This window comes from Muntiacus reevesi, chromosome 2 (genome assembly GCF_963930625.1).
Source record: "Muntiacus reevesi chromosome 2, mMunRee1.1, whole genome shotgun sequence".
Lineage (NCBI taxonomy): Eukaryota > Metazoa > Chordata > Mammalia > Artiodactyla > Cervidae > Muntiacus > Muntiacus reevesi.
Window position 1 is genome coordinate 194,524,276 of NC_089250.1, and position 24,346 is coordinate 194,548,621.

At 45.1% G+C, this 24,346-nt stretch overlaps 1 protein-coding gene across 1 annotated transcript in view; it reads left to right on the forward strand.

The window, feature by feature from the left end:
* XYLT1 (xylosyltransferase 1) overlaps positions 1–24,346 on the forward strand; it is a 343,548-nt gene that overhangs the window by 196,876 nt on the left and 122,326 nt on the right. The window lies entirely within an intron of this gene.

Below are 24,346 nucleotides of genomic sequence, written 5' to 3' on the forward strand. Positions count from 1 at the left end.
ATCCATGCAGTCAGGTAATCCACCTGGGGCTGGAGGGGAGCTCAGCCCATCTGAGACCCTCAGGACTCACCTGCAAAGCTGTGTTGAGTGAAAAATAGCCAGCACCGGCAGCTTTCCATTTTTTCTTCTGGTTTCTAGTTGCCATGGTATATTTGTGTTAGTGTAAAAATGACAAAGCAATAATTTTTCATTGTATCCTTCAGTCACCCATGAGAGATTGGATTTAGGTCACAATTTATTACCCCATGGAATTGAATCCAATTTTTAACACCATGTCAGCCATTCCGGTATTAGAGCCTTTTAATGGCTGTGAAATTTATACAATGATAAAGTAATTTAAAACATATGTAGGAAGAGCATCAGGGAAATTGATGTATAGAGAACCCCGTGGTAAAAATTGAATGGGAGATAAACATGGAAAATGGTGATTGATTAAAGGACAGTTGAAATAGGGCTCGCTTTGATAAACTCCTAATGGCGAAATTAGTAAATTAATTTATTCCTCGGAATTTTGAGGAGGGTTTATGTTGCCCTAAATCAGAATGGAGGATAAGGCACAAAGTGAACGTTAATAGCTCACCTCGGAGCGTGGCACTGTCTGAGCAGGAAGCCCTGGCTGAGTAACAGGGAGGCTGCCAGGAGTCCGACCCTGGCGGTGCGTCCAGCGGCCAGAGTGAAGGATGGGGAGAATACAGGGCAGCAAGAAGGGAAGCAAAAAATGTATTTTTTTAACTTTTAAAGCTGCTCAAATACTACAGAAAGCAAGCTTGTTATAATACATTTATTCAAGTGGTACCATATGCATCCTCATTATTTTAAAAACCTGGAAAACACAACAAATATCTGGAAAATCTTGAAAAACTTGGGACAGGGAACCCCTGAGAATACATTTTCAGTTTTGTTTATATCTTTAAACTCAACACTTGCAAAAATGTTGGTTTTGGAACAGAGGGTTTATAAATGATAAGAATCTGGAGATTACAAGAATATAGGACCTGGTTTGGGACATGGGGAAATTCAAAAATTATATGCAGTTGATATCTGGTTCTGGAACTTGCTTTTTGCTTTTTTCATTTGAACATGTATCTGGGTCTGAGACCTGTATCCCTCTTAGGAGATGGTTGTTGCTCAGTCGATAAGTCAGGTTCGACTCTTTGTGACCCCAAGAACTGTAGCAAGCCAGACTTCCCTGTCTTCCACTATCTCCGAGTTTGCTCAAACTCAGGTCCACTGAGTCAGTGATACCATCCAACCGTCTTATCCTCTGTCACCCCCTTCTCCTCTTGCCCCCATCTTTTCCCAATATAATATTTATGTACCCAGTCTCTTTTATCGTCTGTATAATTCTTTGTCATGGCTGACTGTGACTCTGGAGTATGGCTTCACTGCATTTTAACCATATCCCTACTGATGGGCATTTAGGTTGTCGCCGGGTTTTGCTTTACTGGGTGGGTCTTTTCTCAACTCTCCCAAAGATAATGCCTAACCTGAACCATTCTCGGTGCATGGGAGAAAAGCTAACTTGCTGCTTATGAGGGATGCCTTAAGACACTAGAGCTTCTAGTTTCATTCTTTTACAAGTGGTTGACCAGTTTTCCCAGCACCACTTGTTAAAGAGGTTGTCTTTTTTCCATTGTATATCCTTGCCTCCTTTGTCAAAGATAAGGTGTCCATAGGTTCGTGGATTTATCTCTGGGCTTTCTATTCTGTTCCATTGATCTATATTTCTGTCTTTGTGCCAGTACCATACTGTCTTGATGACTGTGGCTTTGTAGTAGAGTCTGAAGTCAGGGAGGGTGATTCCTCCAGTTCCATTCTTCTTTCTCAAGATTACTTTGGCTATTCGTGGTTTTCTGTATTTCCATACAAATTGTGAAATTATTTGTTCTAGTTCTGTGAAAAATACCGTTGGTAGCTTGATAGGGATTGCATTGAATCTATAGATTGCTTTGGGTAGAATAGCCATTTTGACAATATTGATTCTTCCAATCCATGAACACGGTATGTTTCTCCATCTGTTTGTGTCCTCTTTGATTTCTTTCATCAGTGTTTTATAGTTTTCTATGTACAGGTCTTTTGTTTCTTTAGGTAGATATACTCCTAAGTATTTTATTCTTTTTGTTGCAATGGTGAATGGTATTGTTTCCTTAATTTCTCTTTCTGTTTTCTCATTGTTAGTGTATAGAAATGCAAGGGATTTCTGTGTATTAATTTTATATCCTGCAACTTTACTATATTCGTTGATTAGCTCTAGTAATTTTCTGGTAGAGTCTTTAGGGTTTGCTATGTAGAGGATCATGTCATCTGCAAACAGCGAGAGTTTCACTTCTTCTTTTCCTATCTGGATTCCTTTTACTTCTTTTTCTGCTCTGATTGCTGTGGCCAAAACTTCCAAGACTATGTTGAATAGTAGTGGTGAGAGTGGGCATCCCTGTCTTGTTCCTGATTTCAGGGGAAATGCTTTCAATTTTTCACCATTGAGGGTGATGCTTGCTGTGGGTTTGTCATATATAGCTTTTATTATGTTGAGGTATGTTCCCTCTATTCCTGCTTTCTGGAGAGTTTTAATCATAAATGGGTGTTGAATTTTGTCAAAGGCTTTCTCTGCATCTATTGAGACAATCATATGGTTTTTATCTTTCAATTTGTTAATGTGGTGTATTACATTGATTGACTTGCGGATATTAAAGAATCCTTGCATTCCTGGGATAAAGCCCACTTGGTCATGGTGTATGATTTTTTTAATATGTTGTTGGATTCTGTTTGCTAGAATTTTGTTAAGGATTTTTGCATCTATGTTCATCAGTGATATTGGCCTGTAGTTTTCTTTTTTTGTGGCATCTTTGTCTGGTTTTGGAATTAGGGTGATGGTGGCCTCACAGAATGAGTTTGGAAGCTTACCTTCTTCTGCAATTTTCTGGAAGAGTTTGAGTAAGATAGGTGTTAGCTCTTCTCTAAATTTTTGGTAGAATTCAACTGTGAAGCCATCTGGTCCTGGGCTTTTGTTTGCTGGAAGATTTCTGATTACAGTTTCGATTTCCTTGCTTGTGATGGCTCTGTTAAGATCTTCTATTTCTTCCTGGTTCAGTTTTGGAAAGTTATACTTTTCTAAGAATTTGTCCATTTCATCCAAGTTGTCCATTTTATTGGCATAGAGCTGCTGGTAGTAGTCTCTTATGATCCTTTGTATTTCAGTGTTGTCTGTTGTGATCTCACCCTTTTCATTTCTTATTTTGTTAATTTGGTTCTTCTCTCTTTGTTTCTTAATGAGTCTTGCTAATGGTTTGTCAATTTTGTTTATTTTTTCAAAAAACCAGCTTTTAGCTTTGTTGATTTTTGCTATGGTCTCTTTAGTTTCTTTTGCATTTATTTCTGCCCTAATTTTTAAGATTTCTTTCCTTCTGCTGACCCTGGGGTTCTTCATTTCTTCCTTCTCTAACTGCTTTAGGTGTAGAGTTAGGTTGGAGATTTCTTAAAAAACTGGAAATAGAACTGCCATATGACCCAGCAATACCACTTCTGGGCATACACACCGAGGAAACCAGATCTGAAAGAGACGTGCACCCCAATGTTCATCGCAGCACTGTTTATAATAGCCAGGACATGGAAGCAGCCTAGATGCCCATCCGCAGATGAATGGATAAGGAAGCTGTGGTACATATACACCATGGAATATTACTCAGCCGTTAAAAAGAATTCATTTGAATCAGTTCTAATGAGATGGACAAAACTGGAGCCCATTATACAGAGTGAAGTAAGCCAGAAAGATAAAGAACATTACAGCATACTAACACATATATACGGAATTTAGAAAGATGGTAACGATAACCCTATATGCAAAACAGAAAAAGAAACACAGAAGTACAGAACAGACTTTTGAACTCCGTGGGAGAAGGTGAGGGTGGGATGTTTCAAAAGAACAGCATGTATATTATCTATGGTGAATCAGATCACTAGCCCAGGTGGGATTCATGAGACGAGTGCTCGGGCCTGGTGCACTGGGAGGACCCAGAGGAATCGGGTGGAGAGGGAGATGGGAGGGGGGATCGGGATGGGGAATACGTGTAACTCAATGGCTGATTCGTGTCAATGTATGACAAAACCCACTGAAATGTTGTGAAGTAATTGGCCTCCAACTAATAAAATAAAATTAAAAAAATAAATTAAAAAAAAAAAAAAAAAAAAAAGACACTAGAGCTTGATTCTCTTGGGGACTGACCACTCGGAACATCTGAGAAATAGAATTGGTGGGTCTAAAGTCTTGTCTGTTTTAAATTTTGATATATTGCCATCAGACTATCCTTCAAACATGCTGTACTAGTTGTGGCAGCCCATTCTATCCTGTCTTAATCATGTACAGGATGTTGGAAGTTTCTAGAACATCCTCATCCTCCTAAAGGGATCTGCTCTCTTCCCCAGAGCCCTAGTCAGGTTTCAGATTACTAGAGGTCCTGCATCCCAACCTTCTGAGATCCCGGCAAGTCTCTTGTGTGCCCCACGGATAGTGGTTTGTACATTGAGCTCCTTATTACATGGGCTTCCGTACCCACCACCCCCACCCCAGAGATGCTGTTCCAGATCTAGAACAGACCCAAGAAATTACATTTCTAACAGATGCTGCAGCTGCTACTCCAGAATCACGCTTGGAGAAGCACTGACCTGGCAAAATGATCCGTCCCCTCCAGTTCTGCCCTTTCTCCCAGTTACTGGTTCTGGGTGGGGCAGCTGGGTCCCCAGGGGGCATCTGGCCATATCTGGAAACATTTTGGTGTCACAGCCTGATGGGGGAGCATGGTGCTACTTGCAACTGGTATGTAGGTAGAGACCAGGGGTGCCAGCAAACCTCCTACTGTACACAGAACAGCCCCACAATAATTTTCTGTTCCAAAATGCCAATAGTGCCTTGGTCGAGGAGCCTAGCTGTGGTCCTATTGGGATGGTGTGTCTGAGACGGGGCCATCTGCCTCCCTCCGGGGGCCTTCATTTCCTCCTATGACTAGTTCACGTTCGGCATGGGTGTGTTGCATCCCAGCCTCTCTCCTGGCATGAAATACTTCTGTCTCCCCCACCATCCTTCTCAACCTTGCTCTCCTTTCCCCCAAAAACCTCCCTCCACTCCTAGTCTGAAGAACCACTAACAATTAGACATCATGGATTCATTGTTGACTTTTGCCAGGCTGTGTGCTGTGTATGTGAAATTGTGGTTAACAATGAGAGCTTTAGTTGCTCAGCCTGGGTTTGAATTCTGACTATGCCACTCACCGGCTATGTGACCATGAACAAGTGACTTCACCTCTCTGTGCCTCACTTTTTCACCTGTAAAATGGGGATGATGACTGACTTTCTCATTTAGTCCCACACAGTCTTGATTTGTGCCTATAGTCCCAGTACAGCTGTTACCAGTGCTTCTTCCCCCTCTCAAGAGTTTTCCAGTGTGGGCAATGAATTCTGTGGTCCCACTCATGATAAGAGTCTCACCTTGCAAGGTTGTTGTGAGGTTGAGTGAGGTGATCTATGTGGAGTGTTCATGCAGAGGGTGCTCTAGAAATTGCTTGATAAGAGTCAGTTCTTCTCTTCTGGGTCTGTACGCAAAAGAATTGAAAGCAGGGCCTCAAAGAGAGATCTGAACACCCGTGTTCATAGATGCATTAGTCACAAGAGCCTAAAGATGGAAGCAACCCAAGTGTCCATCAACAGATAGATGATAAACAAAATGTGGTCTGTCCATACAATGGAGTATCATTCGGCCTTAAAAAAGAAGGAAGTTCAGGCGCATGCTATAACATGGATCAACCTGGCAGACATCATGCTAAGTGAAGTCAGACAGACATAAAAAAGACAAATACCATGTGATTTCACTTATATGAGGTCCCTAGAGTAGTCAGACTCATAGAAACAGAAAATAGCATGGTGGTTGGTTGCCGGGGGCTCGGAAGGGGAAAGTGGAGAGTTGTTTGTTAATGGGTGGCTTCCATTTGGTAAGATCCAGAGAGTTCTAGAGATCGGTTGTGCAACAGTGTGAATGCACATAATGCTACCAAACTGTACTTAAACTCAAAACATACACATGGTTAAGATGGTGAATTTTATGTTCTGTGTGTTTTGTGCTCAGTTGCTCAGTCGTGTCCGACTCTTTGAGACCCGCAGGGACTGAAACCCGCCAGGCTGTACTGTCCATGGGATTTTCCAGGCAAGGATATTAGAGTGGGTCGCCATTTCCTCCTGTTGAGGATCTTCCTGACCCAGGGATTGAACCCATGACTCTTGCATTTCCTGCACTGGCAGGTGGGTTCTTTACCACTGCGCCACCCGGGAAGCCCCTGTGTATTTTACCACAATTAAAGATAAAGTTAGTTCTTCTTCAGACATTGCCTCACGTCAGCCTCATTCAGACTCACTGAGGCAAGCTTCATCCTCTTCACTTTACAGACAAGGATCCTGAGACTAGGCGAGGCGGGGTGATTTATCTACACACACAGCCCAGTCGTGGAGAGAGGACGGGACCTTACACTGCACCCCAATCAGAAGGCTCCTGAGTTCTGGACGAGGCCTTTCACCCCTACCTTAGGGTAGTGAGGAACCGCTGATCGGTTTTCTAAGGAACAGTGGCCTGATCTGATTTATGCTTTATCGCATGAATTGGCAAACTTTCCATCAAAGGCCAGATAGTCATGTAAGGCGTAAACAAGGTCTGTGCAGGACATGGAAAAGTCTCAGTCTTAACTTCTCCACTCAGTATGCAAACAGTATGGAAATGAACAGGCATGACGGGGCTTCAAAACAGGCTGGATCTGGCCCAAGGAAGGCCAGATTACAGACCCCTGCTTCATAATGAACTGACCCCTCTACCCTCTCAGCTGTGTTGGGCTGGGAAGAGAGTTGCAGGAGGCATGATTCTTCTTTGCCTCTTTCCAACCATACTCCCAAGAGAGTCCCCTACGTCATCACATGGAACTTATTTAGGAGCCTCCCAAGAGAGCAGGAACCCCCATTGGTGGCCCATAGGTCCCAGCCTAGATGCAGGCTCCACCCCCCCTAATTGTATTGAAAGCCCCTGGGAGGGAGGACCCTGAGAAGATGACCCAGAGGCCCTGTGAAGCTGCAGCAGCCAGGCCAGGCATGAAGGCCCTGCCATCTGCACCCCAGAAGCTGGCTTGACAGTGTTGTTTTTTTTCAAGACTTTATTAGCATTGCAGCAGGGGACCCAGAGAATTTAGAGGTGCTGTTGCCATCGCTTTCTCAGCCTAGACCTTAAGGGGCAATTAACCTGGTTATCCAGGCCTCCCTCCTCCCCTTGTTTATTGCTGTGAACACAGGAAATGCTCTGTAAAGGTGCATGAAACACTATCAAGGAATTTAACTATAACTTAAAAGGTTCCATGGGGAGGACCCCAGTGGCTGATTAATAATACATTTGCAGAGCAATAAAAACTCCAGCAGATCAGTGGAGCTCAGCCTCCAGACTTCATTTATGCAACCGGAATCCTATGAGCGTCCTCTCCTGGGAGTTTTCTACACTGGGGTTTCCTGGCTCGCATTACACTGGGCCAGACCCTTGCAGAAGTGAGAATTGCAAGAACGGAACCCTTGACATGGTGGACAAGGACTTGGAGTTCTGATACTTGGGATTTTGGAGGTGAACCCTGGAGAGCCAGGGCTAGCTATAGAACCTCAGGTGGGTTGTTTAAACATCTCTGTGCCTCATTTTTCCCATCTGTAAAATGGGACTAAAGAGACTATCTAACTCGTAGCTTCCATTAAATGAGATGATGGGTGTAAAGCACAGAACACAGTACCTGGCACATTCAGAGCAGGTGCTCTTTCAGTAAGAACTCTTTTATTTCCATCACTCTCATTTGGATTAGTGTTCCCTTCTGAGGAGCTCGGGTACTGAGGCTGGCTCAGGCTTGTTTCTGACAAGATTTAAAAAGTCAGTTTTTATTTTCACTTATCACTCAGCACTGAGAAGGTTCGTTTCTGCCTCTTGAATGGTACGCAGTGGTCCACGTCTCTCTGTTTCCTCTGCATCCTCTCTGGACAAGTTGCCGATGTGTGACTAGTGCCAATCCCTTCCAGACTCATCTTTTCATGTCTACTCTGCTGCACCTCCACCCTCCCAGCCCCGTGCCAAATGATTCTCCAGTTTGCATCCAAAGTGTTCTTAAGGTGAACATTGCTACTTGTCTGCCAAAATCCTGCCAAAGGCTGCCTATGGCATCTAGGGCAGATCTCCTTAGGGTGGTCTTCGGAACCCCATGTGATCACTGCATCTCTCTCTCCGGCTTCATCTCCCATCATTCTCAGCCCTCTTTCCCCCCAGCTCTCAATCCCATGGCCCGCTAGCATCCTGTATTTCCCAGAGAAACCAGACTTCAGCCTAAGCCTTTCTTATATGCTGGTCCCCCTGTGCAGACCTCTGTTTGTGTGTCTCTCCTGATAAGCTCCTTATGTTCATTCCTTGGATCTGAGCTTAAATCAAGTTATGCTTTCTCAAAGGAAACTTTTCTTTTATAGCACTTATTTTGGTTTGTCACATACATGTATTTTTGTGGTGATTTGTTTTAATTAGACTCAAATATTTGGGAAGGTTGGTTCTACATTTTTACTCACTACTTACCCCACCTTGAACAAAATAAATACTCAGGAAGGATGGATGAGAGGATGGATGGATGGATGGATGTGTTGATGGATCAAAAGACGAGTGGATGTGTGAATGGATGACTGAAAAGATGAGTGGATTAAATGGATGAATGGACAGACAGATGAATGAATAGGTGGGTGGGTGGATTAGAGGAGTCAAAATCTGCTGGCAGAGTCCAATAGGCATGCTTTGGGGATAGTCCAGGTGAGAAATGACCATCAGTCCATTTAAAAAACAGGAGAGGTTGGATTTGAAAACAATTCAGGAGGCAAATTTGGTAGAACTTGTCCGTTGGTTGGCTGTAGAGATGAAGGATGCAGAGGCGTCAAAGGAGCCCCTGGGTTGTTCATAGAGTGACCGGCAGTATTGGAAAACCAGCTGAAATGGAGAATTTACATTTACTGCATCTGGAAAAGGAAGCTGATGATAGCACACACGTCACTGTTGTGAAAGTAAATAAGATAACGTGAACTCCTTGGCTATTTTGCAAAAGCTGATGGAAGTGGGAAAATTTTCCAGGTTTCTGACCTAAACTGGAGTCTAGTTCAGGTGGAACTTTTGAAATAAGAACAACTGTGCAAAATCTTAAAACAGCCATGCGCTTGGCAGGATTGAGAATAGGCCGGGGGGTGGGGGGTTGGGGGGTGAAGATCAGTAAGGGACGGGGGGTCCAGTGGGTCATGAAGATAAGGAGGAAAGCAGGGTTCTGGTCAGGCAGGGCCTTGTAGGCCATGACAAGGGATTTGAAATTTTTCTTCAGTGAGGTCCAATGACATCAGAAAAAACACACCTGATTTCTTAAAGACAAGAGTCCTCGGTCCTGGCATGGGCTGGCAACCTGCTTCTGTAAAATGCCGAACGCATCCATTCATACACCTATTGTCTGTAGCTGCTTCCCAGACTCAAGCACAGAATGAAGCAGTTGCATCAGAGACTCAATGGCTCCCAGAGCCTAAACCCTTCACAGTCTCTGCTTTACAGAAAAAGTTTTGCTGGCCCCTGATCTGAGATAAAAGCTCCTTCTTGCTATGTCCTGTGTCTATTCCAACATTTTACAGACTTGCCGTTGCCTTCAAAACTGATTGATGGGAATAAATTACAAATTTAACAAGCAATGACTAAAACTTCTCGGCAGGGTTTCAGTTGGTTTTCGGGGCTGGATGGAAGGAAAAGTCAAAGGAAAAATTGCTTTGATTACAGTTCATTATTTAAAAAAAAAAGACAATGAAAACCCTCCATCCTGTGTCCTAGATATACCTACACTCACTGGAGAGATGCTGCAGGAAGGGTGGGTGCCTGATACGCAACAGATGCTCAACAGGTGTTTGTTAAATGACTAGTTGATGGATAATGACTTTCAGAGGGGTTTGGAGCTGGCCTCTCACCTGGAGTGTTTTAATACTCACTTGGAAATAGGGCCAAGACTTACCAGCCCACTGCTGCCTTTTACCTGGGTTACCAGCTAACTTTCCAGAAGAGGCTGAATACCCAGTGTTCACCCCAGTGGTACCAGAAGAGACCCTGAATGTTGCCAGCAGAGAGCATGGATACCACAGTGGCCTCACAGGGAGCAGAACTGGGCCCAGATGAATAATGGGATCATCGTTTTTGAATGCTGGTGAGAAATGCTGATGATTACCGTCTCCGGATTCTGATTACACCGCTGCATCTCTCATGAAGGAAGAGACCTTTTGCCACAGGCACACTTGCAGCTCGTCTGAAACCCACCGCGGGCTCTGGTTAATTACACGTGCGCGTCCTGAAACCAGGAGAAAGGTCCCGACAAATGAATTCACTGCCTGTCAGGACAAAGGCCATTGATCTTAAATCTTAAACATCACCCGCGTCTTCAGCCAAGACATATGCTGTACCCAGCAGGGACGGTGAGGGCAGGAGCCACCCTGAGGCACACCAGCTCACGGGGGAGAAAATTCCATTTGGAAAATAAACACTGAATACTCTCTCCAGTATTTCATTGAGCTTCTTTCCAAAAATACTAATAAACACAGATCTGAGTCTGGAGACCTTTTAAATAGTAGTAGTAGTAATAATGATGGTGATGATGATAATAATGATACTGTTTATTGATTACCATTATTTCTACTTCTAGACATTGAAGTTTGAGAAGTACCAAAGGTTTACTACCAAGCAGTTATAACATGCTTACACCTTTAATTTTTTAAATCCCTGAATGAGATTCACCTGAAGGTTGTTCTTTATCTTACTTGCTTATTGAACCTTTTATTTGCTTACTTATTGAACAGTGAGCATTCTATCTTGGTGAGTCCCAAATCAGGCCTCTTCTCAGTTACAGAATCCTACACTCAATTGCTAGGCAGATATTATGGTTGCATTGTTTCCCCAAAAAGATGTTGAGGCCCTAACCCCTTGTACCTGTGATGTGATCTTATTTGGAAGTAGGATCTTTGCAGATGATTGAATTAGGATGAGGCCGCTGGGGTGGGCCCCTAATATTAATATGACTGGGGTCCCTATAAAAGGAGGAATTTGGACACAGAGATGGACACAAATGGGGAGAATGATGTGAAATGTAAAAGCAGAGGTTCTGGTTATGCCTTGTTGAAGCCAATGAATACCAAGTGCTTAGTCGCTCAGTCGTGACACCATGGACTGTAGCCTGCCAGGCTTCTCTGTCCATGGGGATTCTGTAGGCAAGAATACTGGAGTGGGTTTCCATGCCCTCCTTCCCAACCCAGGGATCGAACCCAGGTCTCCTGCATTCCTGGCAGATTCTTTATCATCTGCACCACCAGGGAATGCCAAGTGTTACCAATAAAGCATCAGAAGCCAGGAGAGAGGGATGAAACAGTATCTCCCTCACAGCCCTCAGATCTCCACTTGCAGCCTCCAAAACTGAGACAGTCCGTCTGTTGTTTAAGGCCTCAATCCACGGTACTCTGGTAGAGCAACCCCAGGAAAGTAACAGAGTAGACATCACCACACAGAGGTCCCGCTGGCATCTCAAACTCATACCAGCTGCTCAACCCTGCCCCCTCCACCACATCTAGCCTTCCTGTATTCTGTTTCAATCAGTCACTCTAGCAAACAACCCAGACATTTTCTTTGCTTCCTAACAGCTGTTTAAGCTCAAAACAGAGACATTTAGGCCCCGCACCCTCTGACTGTTGCTCAGCCTTGGTGTTGGGGCTGGTCAAATGGCAGTTCTGGGCTAGATGTTAAATTTTCTGAATCAATTGCTAATAATTGAAATTGAAGATCCTCATTTAAATTTCCAGATATGCATTGAATTTAATGGGAAGTTCCGGCAGCCCCAAGCCTGCAGTGCCCCACGTCGCAACATTTGTCTGTTTCTGAGAAGCAACCTCTTCTGGTGGAGCACAGATCCTCTCCTTTGCAGCCCGCAGTACTCAGTCTGGTCTCCCTGCTAGGCCCCCCTGACTCATCAGGTTACCCGCTTGGCCCCTGGCTACAGCAGTTGACAGGATGATGGACCACTTCCAGCACAGTGGGTAAGAGAGATTAAGCTTCCAGAATCTCCAGTGTGAGGAGACATTAAACCATCCCATCAGCCATTGAGACCCCAGTTTCTGCAAAATCTCTCCCACCACTTAGTGATTTTGGTCCTTCTTTCTCCCCATCAGTTTAGTCTCGGATGAAATGATGTGCGTGCATGTGTGTGCTCAGTCAGGTCCAACCTTTTGCAATCCCATGGACTATAGCGCACCAGGCTCTTCTGTCCCTAGAATTTTCCAGGCAAGAATACTGGAGTGGGTTGCCATTTCCCACCCCAAGGGATTTGCCAACCCAGGGATCAAACCTGCATTGGCATGTGGATTCTTTCCCACTGAGCCACCTGGGAAGCCTCTCATGGAGTATGAAGCATGTGGTCAAAAATACGGGGATGGTGACACCTAGGAACTCGCTTTCTCGGAGGATGCTCAAGGTGCATTTACCAACACCTCAGATTTTCTGTAAACAGCTGTAGGCACTAGGCAAACGTGTTTCCAGCCTGAAAGCTCCATGATCAAGAGAGACACGGTCCTTAAAGGAACTGCTCTGAAAGCACTCTATCTCAAATGCATAATTCCTAGCCTGACTCAGTGCGTCTTTGGGGACTGAGAAGTAAACAGTTCCTCTCATGTGTATGAGGATATTGAGAATTCCCATCCTACTGCTGCCACTTTCTAGCTGTATGACTTTCAATAGGCCACTGACCTCTCTGAGCCCTTTGTAAATGAGGATACTGGTACCTTCCTTTGCAGATTCTGTGGGAGGACTAGGAAGAAGGCCTACAGATCGCTCTGACTGTGCTTAGCACTTGGCAGTCAAAGTGAAAGTGTTAGTCGCTCAGTCGTGTCCCACTCTTTGCAGCCGCATGGACTGTAGTCCACCAGGCTCCTCTATCCATGGAATTCTGCAGGCAAGAATACTGGAGTGGGCTGCTGTGCCTTTCTCCAGGGAATCGTCCGGATCCAGGGATCGAACCTGGGTCTCCCACAATGCAGGCAGATTCCTTATTGTCTGAGCCACCAGGGAAGCCCTCAGCATGTAGTAAGTCCTCCAAACAAAACAAAACCACATGATATTAAGGATGGAGACTTGCCTCTCAACTCCAGGCCACTTTCAACACACAATCTTGTTTGCAATTTGAATGGCTTTGTCTTGATATTTCTGGAATCAGGAAGTTTTTCTTTCTGAAATCCAGAATTTCATTTAATTAAGCATCAAGAACCTTTATTTTCAAACTGAATTGGAGTGAGCTCTATTTCCACACTAAAACAAAGGGATGAGCAAAATGAAGCAATACGACTCTACTTTTTCTTTCAGGGAGTTTCCCTATTTTCTCATAATGAGAGATCATTAAAATAACTAGAAGACAAGTGGCACCAAATTAATAAAAATGTAGATCAAATGATCCTCTGTTACCTATTTTTGCTCAATTGCAGTTGAGGAATACATTGATTAAGCTGCCAGCAAACCATTATGGTCGTTTTCATTACCAGAGTGTAATCTATTTTATTATGATAGGATAATAACTAACACAGTCTTGCAGACAGACATTTCTCTGTGGGCTAAGTAATCATTTACAATGAATCTGCACCAAAGAACACTGGGTTCATTTTGCTCATGGTGGAATGGAGCCTTCAAGTTTCATCTGGGAGAAGTGGTTTATTTTCTTTGTATCTATCACATAGCTCAGTTTGCTGGACTCCCACCTGGAGGGTACTTGGAGTATTGCTGTGAAACCTGTAATGATCCAAGAGAGACTTCAGAAATATCAGAAAGAGATGGTCAATGAACTGATTTTAGTACTTTTTTGTTGTTTTTATCTACTCTGTACCCCATAAGTGGATGTGACTGATTTCTCATGTGTTTATTTATTCATTAAGCTTATTTACTCATTAAGCGTTGGTTCATTATTCATTAGGCAAATACGTGATAGGGCATGGCTGAGTGCCTTGTCTTGGCCATGCAGAGATCAGTATCCCAAGACTTCCAGGTGCTCACAGCCTAGTGGGAGGGGCAGGGGTGCAGCTGAGCAGAGAGGGAGGGATAGAGGTAGGCACAGAGATTGTTGTTGTTGTTTAGTTGCTAAGCCATGTCCAACTCTTTTTTGACCCCCATGAACTATAGCCCAGCAGACTCCCCTGTCCGTGGGATTTCCATAGGCAAGAATGCTGGAGTGGGTTTCTGTTTCCTTCTCTAGGGAATCTTCCCAACTCAGGGATCAAACCCGGCAGGCAGATTCTTTACCCCTCAGTCACCTGGGAAGCCCTATGCACAGAGAACACTCACAGCAAAATTAGAGAGTTGACTTTGCCGCTGCATACAGGCAGTCTCAGAAGCATAGCCCCTAGAGTAGCCATGATGATGAGGTTGGATGCAAGAGCCATGTAGGTGGTCTGCATTTGAACCAAGACTCCATCCCTCACATGCTAGGAGTTCCTGGGCCAATCTCTTACCCCTCCAATCATGAGTTTCTCCTCTGCAAGATATGGGTGATAATAGGATTCCGCACACCATTGTTCGGAGAAGGCAACAGCAACCCACTCCAGTACTCTTGCCTGGAAAATCCCTTGGATGGAGGAGCCTGGTGGGCTGCAGTCCATGGGGTCGCTAGGAGTTGGACATGACTGGGTGACTTCACTTTCACTTTTCACTTTCATGCATTGGAGAAGGAAATGGCAGCCCACTCCAGTGTTCTTGCCTGGAGAATCCCAGGGACGAGGGAGCCTGGTGGGCTGCCGTCTGTGGGGTCGCACAGAGTTGGACACCACTGAAGCGACTTAGCAGCAGCAGCAGCAGCAGCAGCAGCACACCATTGTTTCGGCCTGTGAAGGAACACTTTGCATTCCCTGTGTATCATCTTGTGAATACTTCAATATGGAAGAACCACGGCCATGGCATTCTTGATTTACCCATGAAGAAGCTTAGCATTTAGAGAGAGTAAACACCTTGCCCAAGGTCACTAAGCCAGCCAGAGGCAGAGCCAGGATAGGAAAGCAAATCTCCTATCCTCCTAAACACAAGCTCCTAACCAGTATGAAGTGAGCGTTTTCATACATCCATGTTGTTTAATGCAGGGTCACAGAATACCCTGAGGGGCCAGGCAGGATGTGAATGCCCGGAGCAGGCAGGCAGGGATGTGATGGACTGAATAATATCACGGGTTCATCTAAAGCCCCAGATCATTCTGGCCTTGTGGGTTACAGGCTCAGACTTGCTCACTCTTCTAATGTTTTCTGAAAATAAGAAACCTGAATTTCTGTCCAAAATCTCTTGATTTAACTGACAATTATTTTAATTTAAAACAGAGTGTGAGCCCAACACGACCTGTCTGTGGGCTGGGCAGGCCTGGGGGCTGCCGGTCTTCAAGCTCTGCTTTGAAGGAAGACCTCTCTGCAGGCCATTGGGGGCCCTAAAAGCCTCCTGCATGCTTCTTCCTATGTCAGTCTCTGCTTGGAGGACTCTGCCTGGGCTCTGGGCAGTGAGAAATCCCTGGCACAGGCTGGCAGCAGGGAGCCCAACTGCTTCTTTTCCAGCCCCTCTTTCTGCTGGGCTCAGCCCCAGCACCCATGACTCACTGTTCTCAGGAAGGACGGTCAGGGTCCATCCTGTACGGGAGCTTGTCTTCTGGGGCTGCCCCCGCTCTGAGTGGTTTGAATGAAGCTGGGGATGGGTGTACCTTGGAGGCAGGGGTGCAAGATTCCCCTGAGTTGTTTCTGTTCTCATTGTTTCCTTGGGTTGGGACAAACAAATTGGAAAGCTCAGGTACCTTAGTAATCCACCCCGTTCCGTGTTAGCACGTGTTTATTAAATAGCCATTCTTTGCAAGGGCCAGCTGAGGGGAGGGGTGCCCTGCACAGCAGGAGAGACGTGTTGTGTTGGAATCCCAGTTGTGGGTATGGTCAAAGCCTTAACAAAAATGCTACAGAACACACATGAGGAAGAATTATGCCCAAAGAAGCCAATCAGTGAAAAGTGTTACAGTCTTTGAGCTACACTGTAAGCATGGATATAATTCACCAGTTCAGGAGAGAAGAGAAAGGACAATTCAGACAGAGAAAATACTACCACCCTCGCCAGCACCACTGTCATTCAATACCATCATCAACCACTAAATATCACCACCATATGATCACCATCACCATCGTCACCACCATCTTCACCATCACCAGTGAATCAATAGTCAACATTACTGAGAGCTTACAATAAAGCCATTTATGTGTTTTTACCTAATTTGAGCCTCGCAACCCTGTGACATGGGTACTAAACATATTCTCATTTAAAGATGAAGAAATTGAGGCTTAGAGAAATGAGGGGATTTGCCTCCCCACAGCTCATTAGTGTGACTCCAGATTCAAGGCAACAGCTTGACTCCAGAGCCTGCACTCAACCCCCTCACCTCACTGCCAGTCATACGCCAGTGCCTGACGGGGACAAAGGCCTCAGAGTGCATGCACAGGGCTTAGGATCCTGCTGGTGCAGAGTAAGTGCTCAGTAAGTGTTTGTTGTCGTTCAGTTGCCAAGTCATGTCCGACTCTTTGCAACCCCATGAACTGCAGCATGCCTGACTTCCCTGTCCTTCACTATCTCCTAGAGTTTGCTCAAATTCATGTCCATTGAGTCAGTGATGCCATCCCACCATCTCATCCTCTGTTGTCCCCTTCTCTTGCCCTCAATAAGTGTTAGATACTACACAATCTTGCAGAAGAATGTCCATGGCTATTGTCTAATCAAAGGGCTTCTATAGTCAAATAGATTTAGGAAGTAGTAGATCAAAGTGAAGGAACTTCTTATTTGGCTGCTAGACGCATCAGAGCCTTCCAAGTGTGAGCACACATTGACAGTCTCCAACGCAGGAAACTTTTCCTCCTGAGAGTATATTCAAGATGAGGTTTCCTTCCCTCCTACACTGTTGGTGGGAATGTAAATTGATGCAGCCATGATGGAAAACAGCACAGCGGTTCCTTAAAAAATTAAAAATAGAACTGTTGTTGTTGTTCAGTTGCTTAATCATGTCCAACTCTTTGTGACCCCATGGACTGTAGGACGCCAGGATCCTCTGTCCTCCACTATCTCCCAGAGTTGGCTCAAATTCATGTCCACTGAGTCAGTGATACTATCCAACCATCTCATCCTCTGCCGGCCCCCTTTCCCTTATGCCTTCAGTCTTTCCCAGCATCAGGGTCTTTTCCGATGAGTCACTGCAATGACTCAGCAATCCCACTCCTGGGCATATACAGAGAAAACTCTCGTTTGAAAAGATACATGACCTCTAATCTTCATAGCAGCACTATTTACGAAAGTCAGGGTGTGTAAACAATCCAAATGTCCCTGACAGATGAATGGACATAGATGTGATATACGCATACAATGGAATACCACTCAGTTGTAAAGATAGAATGTAATAGTGCCATTTGCACAACATGGATGGACCTAGATTACCTGCTGCTGCTGCTGTTGCTAAGTCACTTCAGTCGTGTCCAACTCCATGTGACCCCATAGACGGCAGCCCACCAGGCTCCCCCGTCCCTGGGATTCTCCAGGCAAGAACACTGGAGTGGGTTGCCATTTCCTTCTCCAATGCAGGAAAGTGAAAACTGAAAGTGAAGTTGCTCAGTCGTGTCTGACTCTTAGCAACCCCATGGACTGCAGCCTACCAGGCTCCTCCATCCATGGGATTTTCCAGGCAAGAGTACTGGAGTGGGGTGCCATTGCCTTCTCCGAGATTACCTAGAGACCATAAAGAACACTGAGTGCCAAAGAACTGATGCTTTCAAACTGTGGTGTTGGAGAAGACTCTTGAGAGTCCCTTGGACTGCAAGGAGATCAAACCAGTCAATCCTAATGATTTGGGGAAATCAACCCCGAATATTCATTGGAAGGATTGATGGTGAGGCTGAAGCTCCAATACTTTGGCCACCTGATATGAAGAACTGACTCATTGGAAAAGACCCTGATACTGGGAAAGATTGAAGGCAGGAGGAGAAGGGGATTGCAGAGGATGAGATGGTTGGATGTGATCACCGACTCAATGGACATGAGTTTGAGCAAACTCCAGGAGATAGCGAAGGACAGGGAAGTCTGGTATGCTGCAGTCCATGGGGTTGCAAAGAGTCAGACATGAATGAATGACTGAACAGCAACAAGAGATTATCATCCTAGATGAAGTAAACCAGACAGAGAAAAACAAATATATACTATCACTTATATGTGGAATCTGAAATATGATAAAATGAACTTAACAAAACAGAAATGGACTCACAGGCATAGAAAGTAAACTTATAGTTATCAAAAGGGAAGCGGGGGAGATAAATTAGGAATTTGAGGTTAGTAGAATTTGTATGTATATAATCCCATGGACAGAGAAGCCTGGTGGGCTACAGTTCACGGGGTCACAAAGAGTCGAACCTAACAGTGACTGAACAACTAGTCCAGCTGACCTCATTTTTTTTTCCTTTGCAACAGGCTTTTATTTTTCCTTTATTTCTATTACAGTGCTTGAACCCAGAGAAATACATTTTCTCTTCAAATTTGGATGTGTATATAAATATCATGTGTCTAGACTTAGCACACTCAATGCCATGGTTTCTTGGCCTGTGTCTGCTCTGAAATCATTAAGCTTTGTCTGTCTACCCAGGGTCCCTGAGAACACTGAATACAATAGCCAGAGCTTATAGGTCTTAAAAGCAAATTTAAAAAGAATAACCACTGCGAGAAAAGGTTTGATTCCCCTCCCATGGCCTGTGGCTGAGCACCAAAGCTGTTTTTGAGGGACATCTGGTCTGCTGCTCTGTCTTGGGTAGCTGGGACCTCATGCCCCTTTGCTTCTCTAGTGTTTCAATCAAAGACAGTTCCCACAAAAGCTGGCTAGCAGAGCCAGCACTCAACTCCAGGGCTTGAACTCTCTCGCCAAGGCAGAGGTTTATCTTCCCAAACCCAGAGGCCGAACATCTGACTTATGTAGGGGAGCAGGGCTAGAGTTTAGCAGAGGGGTCCCCAGCTGACCTCACTTTAATCTAGCTAATGACATCCACCAAGACCCTTGTTCTGAATACAGTCAAAGTGGACATGAATTTTGAGGAGACAGCTGTTCCACCTGGTGGATCGGGAAGATCCCCCGGAGAAGGGAATGGCTACCCACTCCAGTATTCTTGCCTGGAGAATCCAATGGACAGAGGAGCCTGGCGAGCTACAGTCCATGGGGTCACAAAGAGACAGATGCACTTAACACTTTTTTTCACTCACATACAGATTTTTCTTTTCTTTTTTTTTTTTTTTTTTAACAAATTTAACTTCATAACCATTTTTTAAAAATTGGGATATGGAGCATAGGAATCAGCACTTCTGGAATCTTCTGAAAAGCCAGAAGCTTTAGCAACACTAAACAGTATCCCTGATGCTAAGAGCAGTTGGTGCTGACAAGTACTAGCCCAGGACAGGCAAGCAGGCTCCTTTTAATCTGCCACAACCTGCACCCAGAAGCTTCCCTCATTGACCTGACCTGGGTGGACCTGGGTGGGCTGGAGTTTGAGCTGCCTGGCAAAAACCCTTGCTCCCTAGGCCTAGCTCAGCGCTGGGAGCAGAGGCCCCACTTTCTAAGCTCCTGATGGTCTGATGGAGATCAGCTGTCACTTTCCCTGATGTGCTTTCTGATCCTGGTTTTAACCACAGTCATGTTCACCCATCCGGCTTAAAGCACACAGCTGGGATAACACAGGCAGAACCCCCCAGTCAGCCTTCCTGGGGGTGTTGGACTGGCACTGGCTAGGTCAGCTAGTGTTTCTCTGGTTAAAATTCAGGAAGCCCATTGTCCATGGTGGTGCTTCTGGACTCCCACTTTTGAAAGGCATGGTGCCTGCTTTAGAAATCAAACAGTTCTGACTTTGAGTTCTAGCTTCAGTTCCAGGTAGCTATGAAAGTGAAAGCCGCTCAATCGTGTTCAAGTCTTTGCGACTCCATGAACTATATAGTCTATGGAATTCTCCAGGCCAGAATACTTGAGTGGGTAGCCATTCCCTTCTCCAGGGGATCTTCCCAACCCAGGGATCCAACCCAGGTCTCCCCCATTGCAGGCGGATTCTTTACCAGCTGTGTCACTAGGGAAGTCCAAGAATACTGGAGTGGGTAGCCTATCCCTTCTCCAGCGGATCTTCCCAACTCAGGAATCGAACTGGGGTCTCCTGCATTGCAGGTGGATTCTTTACCAGCTGAGCTGCCAGGTTCTAGCTTCAGGTCCAAGTAGTTAATATGGCTTTAGAATGAGCATACCGTCTGCTCAGCCTGAGGATTTTGTAAGAATAGGAAATAACGTATGTAAAGTGACTCAGACGGTCCCAGGTTTGAATTGGTCACTCGATAAATGCAACCATGAAAATTTATTATAAGTCTTATTGTTGGATGAGTTTCAAGTCCCCAGACAGATGGCAGGCACGTTGCATTCACAGGTCAGCAAGAGCAAAGTGGATGGAGAGGAAGGAAGACAAAGCCTCCCCTAGTCACAAGGTTCAGTAAGGAGGATGGCAGGATTCTAAGTCACCCCCTGGCTGTTTGAAACAGGAAGTCTTATAGGCAGCAACCATGCTTCCCTTCTCCCCCGCCTCCACCTGTGTTCTGTGCTTATTTCATATGCACCATCCAGTGTTTAGGTGACACCTTATTAAACAAGGTCTGCCTGTGACCCAGCAAGTCACAATGAAGACAGGAATTAAGATATAGCTTCCTGCAATGCCTAATTGGATTACAAGGATCATTGGAATGTCGTGTTGACTATGAAATGTGCAGGGGATTATTCAGTAATGACTTTCTTCTGTCGTCCTTCACTAATCCTGTCAATCGGGAATAGCTTTAGATTAGGTCAGAATCCCAGTGGAAGGAGAGCTGTCTTCCTCATTTACAGTTTGTGTGTCCCTGGACGTGTAGGGAGCAGAGTGACTGTAGGTAATTGATTGCCCAGTGATGACGGCTGCCGTGTGTAAGCCCCCAACCCTGGTTCTTATCACTCATCTGGATTCCTGATTCAACCACCCAGCAGTCAATGGGTGTTTCTACTCTGGGGTCTCCCCAGAAGCCCAGGAGTGTCTGTGTTTACTTTTATTCCCTTAAATCGGTGAGGTCATTCTCAATGTAAAGGCATAAACATCTCTTGTGCCCATCTCCTCCTCTGCAGCCATGTTCTTTTCATTAGGCCTTTATGAGCTCTCTTATGGTATTCCCCACTCTTTCTCTTGCCTCTGTGCCTCTCCAGTTAAAAGAGCAACAACAACAAAAAGAACAAAAAGCATGGCTTCCAGATTGATCTTTTAAAAATGTCCTTCTGGGGGTACTCTCTGGCAGTCCGATGGTTAAGGTTCTACTTTCTAATGCAGGGGGCATGGGTTCCATCCCTGTTTAGGGAACTAAGATCCCACATGCAGTGTGGTGTGGTTAAATAATATTAATAATAAATAAAAACATCCTTCTGTTAATATTCACTCCCCTGGTGAACATCCTTCCATCACAAAATCAGTAAATACATTGCATGTTTGGGTCTCCTCTTCCCACCAGGGCACAGGCAGACTAATCGATCACTGTTTCCTGCTTAGCAGGAATTGAATGGAGCTTTGCTATGAGCTTATTGTTATAATTATTATTATGCCAACAAAGGTCCATCTAGTCAAGGCTATGGTTTTTCCAGTAGTCATGAATGGATCTGAGAGTTGGACTGTAAAGAAGGCTGAGCACCGAAGAATTGATGCTTTTGAACTGTGGCGTTGGAGAAGACTCTTGAGAGCCCCTTGGACTGCAAGGAGATCCGATCAGTCCATCCTAAAGGAAGTCAGTCCTGAATATTCATTGGAGGGACTGATGCTGAAGCTGAAACTCCAATACTTTGGCCACCTGATGCGAAGAGCTGACTCATTGGAAAAGACCCTGATGCTGGGAAAGATTGAAGGTGGGAGGAGAAGGGGACGACAGAGGATGAGATGGTTGGATGGCATCACTGACTCACGAGCATGAGTTTGAGTAAGCTCCGGGAGTTGGTGATGGACAGGGAGGCCTGGCGTGCTACAGTCCATGGGGTCGCAAAGAGTCAGACATGACTAAGTGACTGAACTGAACTGAACTGATGAGTTTATTGGCACTGATATTTCAGGGATCTTCATCATCTGCCTTCTGCCTTCCTGCCTTGTTTGTCTCTTGCTCTTCCCTCTCTCTCCCCACCTCTGCTGTGGGATTTGCTCCCAACAATCCCAAGCTCTGGGTAGTTACACTATTATAGGCCTTTGCATGTGCAGTTTCTTCTGCCTCAAATGTCTGCCCAGAAAACTCCTCCTTCACTCAGATGTCATCTCAATGAATCCCTAAGATGTGAACATTTTTCTTTAAGCCCCCAATGCCTGTGTCTCCTTTTCAGAAAGTGTCCTATTGCACCAAAGTGGTTGGTTTCATGTCCAGCCACCCACTAGTTTTTCTCCACTGTCGCAGAGGGGACAAGGACAATGGCTTATGCATCACTGCATTCCCAGCACCTATCATGGCTTCACTGTGGTCAGTAGCTGACCACAGGAAGTGATTGCTTAAGTAGCATCTTCTATTGAACACTTCATGTCAGACTCTAGGCTAAGCACTCCACATGCATCCTCCTTCTCCATTCTGTGAGGTAGTTAGTGGTTTGGGGGGATTTTTTTCTCCATTTTGCATGAGAAAAAACAGGCTCAGAGAGAGAGGTGAAGGCACTTATGGGCTCAAGGCCATACTGTGAAGGACCCGGTTCTGTGCAAACTGCTATACACCCAGGGTTTGGCTTGTCTGGACACACAGTTGGTTGTTACAGCTGAGTGGAGGGTGGGCATCTAGTGGGTGGAGTCCTGAGATGCCGCTGAACAGCCCACAATGCACAGGGCAAGCCCCCAGTAACAGGGGATTGTCCAGCCCCAGTGTCAATATGCCAAGGGCGAAACCCTGCCCGTAACTCTGCACATAATCATAACCTTGAACACCTCCCTGTAGTGTGTGTTTGACTTAGCGTTTTTTATTGGTTTTATTTGCTAGGGCTCTCAAATTACATAAATATAGTTAGAAGGAGCTGCCCTCTCTTCGTTACATCAAGATTGGGTGGGAACACACATCCAGGTATGTGTTGTAAATATTGGGACTTCAGAAGAGAACTTAAACCGTGACAACCCCCAAGGATGATAAGTCTCAGTATAAACCGAATCCTCTGCAGTCGGTCCATCTCCGTTGGGTCACCTCCAAACCCACTGCCTTATGCAGATTTCCAGCAGCTGAAATAAATACTTGCAGATTTGGTGGGGAGGGAGCAGATGCTCTTAAGAGCACTGTAAATAAGTAGTTTAGATAAATCCAGAGAACCCATGATCCAAATCTGCTTACGCCCTGTGAAGTCAGCAGAGGGTTAACAGAACCCAATTCATTTTCATCAGGAAATTTGAACTTTGGTCCCAGTATGCAACTTAGCTGTGATGCTACATTATTTATTATTCATGGGGCATTGTAACTTACCACAGTCTCTGAGTAATCTTTTTAAGCCTGCCAAAAGAACCGGTGTTAATTGCTTACACTGGAACATATTTGCTGTTGGAAATGTCACACCATAATTATATCCCATTTCGCTGTCTGACAAGTAATATACTAAAAGAAAATTGGGTTTCTTTTTTTTTTTCCTTCTTCTTCCTGTGATGTGTAAAACCATTACCAAGACCCTTCAGGCAGCAAGCAGGTAGACGCTTTCTTTACTTGTCAAGAAAGAAAACTTTCGGGGCTGGGTGATCGTGATACAGATGAGCAGGCTGGTTTCGTGGAAAGACGTGCCAGCTGCGCAGTTGAGCACATTTGACTTAAAGCTCTGCTTTCGCTTTCTTGAAACTTCTCATCATTTCTGAACAAGGACCCACATTTTTCATTCATGCTGGGCTGTGGAAATGATGGAACCCATTCTGCAAAAGGGGGAGGAACAGGGCAGTGACATGACCCAGGGAGGTGTGGTCAAAGGTGAGATAGAGAGTCGATGTGAAAGGCAATGGTGAGAATTTCTGGGGCACAGACCAGTTATAAACTGGAAAATACTTATGTATCTGTATGTGTGTGTTTATGTGTCATCAGAATTGGTGGCTTGTCGGGTTAAGCAGGGCAGACTGATCAGATGGCTCTTTCTGGAAGGCAGGTGACTGTATTTGGGTGGTTGAGCGTCTCCTAAACCCAGGCTTGGTCAGATAT